We start from the raw sequence: 4842 nt of genomic DNA, 5'->3' as shown, positions 1-4842 counted from the left end.
GATTTAAAGAGGAAGATAACTATTCTGAGATTGTGCATTTTATGATTAACTGATTTCTCTCTCCCCATGTGGGGAGGGGAAAGTAAAAAGTGCACATCACAATGACAAAGGAATAGACTGATCACTCACGAAACTTAAACATAAAAGCTAAAGTTAAAGTGAAGAAGTGGGTAGTAGATTTGGTTGAGTTGATCATTATATTATGCAGTACAATGGTGAGTGATGCATATTTGGACATGGAGAAGGGAAATAAAGAATAAGAATAGTTAGAAGCAACACATCTACTGCACTTCTATTATGAGCAAGGAAGCCAACTATGGTCATCTATAGCTCTTCTTTAAAATAAAATAGCAAGTTACTTTGGCAATTTATTATTCCATTTGTTAAAGCACTTATTTTTTGTAAGAAAATTGGCATAATTGGTACAAATGACCTTTTCTTACTAATAAGTTCATTCTTGTGACTACTCTAAAATATGTTTTTATCAATGTATGTTTTTTCAAGTTTATTTTCTGTGGGGAGCAATCTATTTTAAGACAGATTTGTTCAACAGGTCCTGTAGAGCTTCACAAATTCATCCCTCCAGGGATATTATTTTTGATGGTATAAAACATAGGGAACACTATTAAATAAAAATAAGAAATGAATATAAAATATACACAAATAAAAATGATACATTCTTTAATTTAATACATTAAAAACATGGGAATCATCCCCAAAGAAAGCTATCCTTTGCTTTTCCAAAACTTGCAAATGTCTTGATTATAATTAATACCTAAGACATGTAACAAATTTTTTTTTTTGCATTTCAGCTAATATATTTCCATTAAGCAGTTCAATGGTAAACCAGTTTTTTTTCTCCAAAAGTATTTGTAGCTTTTCATACTTTTTATGAAAAATTGACCTATAATGTCCGTATGTCTAGACCCCACTCCTATTGAGATGTAACATTTTAATATCTTAAACTGTCTTAATTTCTCCTCAGCCAATACTCAACAAAGGACTTTTATTGATGAGCAAAAAAATGCCTCCAATATGAAGTAAAATAGCCACCCAAAATCATCATCAGTATGAATCAGTAGAAACAGTATGAAATAGAACACCTGGTATGATATTTTTCAAAACATATCAAATTTCCAGGTTAATGAACAAGATTTAGGGAAAGAAATTCACTTTGGTCCCTAGAGTCACAGTATCATTCTCTAGTTGTGTCAGATACTAATTGGGTTCAAATATGAAACCCTATCACTTAGCAATAAAACATTAGACAACTTATGTTGCCTTTCTATGCCAGTTTTAGTGTCTTATATAGAGAGTTAGGGATTCTCCCTACCCCATGGGATTTGTAAGAGTTCAACTACCTAATACATACAATGAACTTAGAACAACATGACATAAAATAGGCAGTTTATAAATGAAGGTTTTTAATATAATTACCAATCTTTCATCACTAGAAAGATACTTTGTACCAAGTTTCTGGCACAGAGCACCACTCACCAATCATATTATTTACCTCTGTATCCCTACCTGAACTTTCAACATTTACAGAAGACTGCTTCCTGCTTCACTGAGAATGTTGTCTCTCATTTTAACCAAATTTCTTTCAGTGTCAGAAAATGGAGTATCTTATTATTGGAGGAAAATTCATTCCCCTACACCCTGAATAACACTTCCTTATTATTTTTCTTTGATGTTACTCCTCAGACATTTGCCTTTCCTATTTTATATACTTGTTATGATGGTTAAGTTCATTTTTAAACTTGGCTAGGTTATGGTGTCCAGTTTGGTCAAGTAAGGACTAGCCTGATTGTTAATGTGTGGATATTCCATGTATTTAAATCGTCAGTCAATTGATTGTCTATGTATGATTACATCCACAATCAACGGAGAAGATTGCCTTCAGCAGTGGAAGAAGTCTCATCCAATCTGTCAAAGGTCATAAAGAGAGAACTGATGTTTTCAATGTTTGCACACACACACACACACACACAAACACAGTACCCCTGGAGAATCCTAATACACATGTACATTGTTATTCTCTTTCACTTTATAACCTTAGCCCACGACATATAGAAGTGTTACCATTCTTATATACCCCATCAAAACTTCTCTTAGTCCCCATCATTTTTCAATATTGTTCAATCACTCATATCCTACTTCAACCCCATGTTTCTAGAATGCACCTTAAATTGTACTCTCTACTACCTCAGTTGTAATCTATGGCATTTCTGCAGAACAATTCTTATTAACACAGCCATTTTTTTTCTTATTGTAGAGCTGCAGGGTTAAGTACAAAATGTCAAGTACTTAACCCTGCAGCTCTGCTCTCTGAATTCTATGACCCAACCTGCTCCTGATGATTAAATCTTCCTAAATCATAATTTTCTAACATCTCCCTCATGGATTTTTGTTCCTCCTCTTATCTGTTATGTGTTGGTATTTCCTAAGTTGCTAAAATAAGCACTACTTTTTCCCCACTCTTTATTGTGCTGGTTGCTTCTTTCATTCCCTTGAGTTTTCCCTACCTATTCCATAAATTTATGTTTCCACAATCTGGATAACAGTTACATACCATAAAATACACTGATCTAATGTACAGAGTTCAATGAGCTTTGAGAATGTCATCCTAAAATATTTGTAAACTATATTATTTACCCCAGAAAATTACCACGTTGTACCATTACAGCATTTTATGTATTGAATATTGAATTTAAATATTTAATTGAGTCAAAATAAAAACAGACTATATCAAAATTTACAGTATTTGCTAAATCATTCCACAGCAGGATAATTATAAGATTAAATATTAATCTTATATAATAGGTTAATCTTAAAAGAATGGTCTCAGGAAGAAAATAATAAGACCAGAAATCAATGAAATTTAACCAAAAAAGCAAAAAAAGGACTTAAACCAAAAGTTTGTGTTTCAAACATTGAATGAAAGTGATATAAATTAGATATCGATGGGGGAAAGAGTTGGGGAGAACTTGAATTACAAGTGTTAGAAATAGAAAAGAGAACATCATTCTTGATTTTATAGATATAAAAATGATTATAATGGAATATTATGATCAACTTCATGCCAATAAATTTGACAAATTAAGTGAAATGAATAAATTCCTTGGAAGATGCAAACTCAAAATTTACTTAAGAAAACACAGGTAGCCTGTATAACTTTATACATATTTCGGAATGATCTTTGATTAAAAAAATAGTCACATAAATACATCTAAGTACACATATACAGACCACAAACATTTACATACACACAAACCTTTAGTGCAGATGGCTTTGCTGCTGAATTCTTATGAATATTTAATAAATAAAACTAATAGTGTGCAAACTATTTCAGAAAATATTCAAAGACATCACAAGCAGAAGACAAGAATAAAACCTCAAAAAGCAAGAGATAAGGAAGTGTATGTGGCTCAAGTGGTTGAGCTCCTGCCTACCACACAGGATGTCCCAGATTGGGTGCCTGTTCTTCCTAAAAAAGACAAGCAAAACAGTGACTGATGCAACAGGCACTCATGGCAAGCTGACACAACAAGATGATTCAATAAGAGACGCAAGGAGGAAAATATAATGAGAGATGCAATAAAGCAGAACAGATATGACTCAAGTGATTAGGTCACTCCCTACCTCATGGGAGGTCCTGGTGCCTCCTAAAAGGAAGATGGGTTCAGTTCCTGGTGCCTCCTAAAAGGAAGATGAACACACAATGAAGAGACACAGCAAATGCAAATAATGAGGATGGGGAGAAATAAATAAAATATTTTTTTAAGAAAAAGCAAGAGATATTCCTCAAAGCAATTAATCATACTAGGAGAATAATAAAGATAATCCATATGAATATTTCAATAGATGCAGAGAAAGCACTTAAAAATTTCAGTACTCATTCAAGATAAATCTCACAGCAAAGTAAACTAGAAACGGAGATATGTTAGAGTCTGCTCTTGAAAGAACTGATTGTGTGCCTTTCTTTTAAACTCAGTGTTCAGTGACATCACTGTCGGTAGCTTGAAATGCACCATCCTGGAGGTATTCATGCCACAGAAATTGATGAAAGTTGTGAATAAGCACTATTTATTTACTTTCTTACATATTCTTTCTTTCATTCATTCTAGACAGGCTGTTGTTAAAACTTTGCCAGCACGCCGCTGCAGGGCATGTACTAAAAACCTTCAAACAGCTAATGCCATATTTAATAGGAAACACTGAATGCTTCCCTCTTAAGATCAAGAATAAGATAAGGGTATCTTTACTAAACTCTTGTCAACGTTGTATTGGTAATGCTAGCCATGACAATAAGACAATTGAAAATGAAAACTATTGGAAAGGAAAAATGAAAACTGTCCTTATTCACAGATTATACAGTTGTCTATGTAGAAAATCCTCCAAAAGAATATTAGAACTCCTAAGAAAATTAAGCAGGTTTTCAGAACACAAAATAAAGTATACGATAATTAGTTGCATATCTATATACCAGCAACAAAAACTGGAAATTACAGCTAAAAATTCCAATTTCAATAATATCAAAAACCATGAAATATGTAAGAATAAGTCTAACAAAATATCTGCAAGGCTTCCATACTAAAAACTAAAGCACACTGATGAAATAATGTAAAAATATTCAATCATTTGAGAGATACACCATGTTCAAGAATTGTAAACATCTATATTTATGAGATGTTAATTCTTCCAAATTGAATTATGTTCCATGCAAGCCCAATAAAAATTCAGACATTTTTTGTGTGGAAACTGACATACTAATATTGAAATACATATGGCAAAGCAAATGACTCATTATAGTAGAAAATAAATAAATGAATGCATAAAGGA

The sequence above is a fragment of the Dasypus novemcinctus genome, chromosome 14, assembly GCF_030445035.2.
Source record: "Dasypus novemcinctus isolate mDasNov1 chromosome 14, mDasNov1.1.hap2, whole genome shotgun sequence".
In the NCBI taxonomy this organism is placed as follows: domain Eukaryota; kingdom Metazoa; phylum Chordata; class Mammalia; order Cingulata; family Dasypodidae; genus Dasypus; species Dasypus novemcinctus.
The sequence above is the reverse complement of the archived record's forward strand: the minus strand, read 5'-3'. Positions refer to the sequence as shown.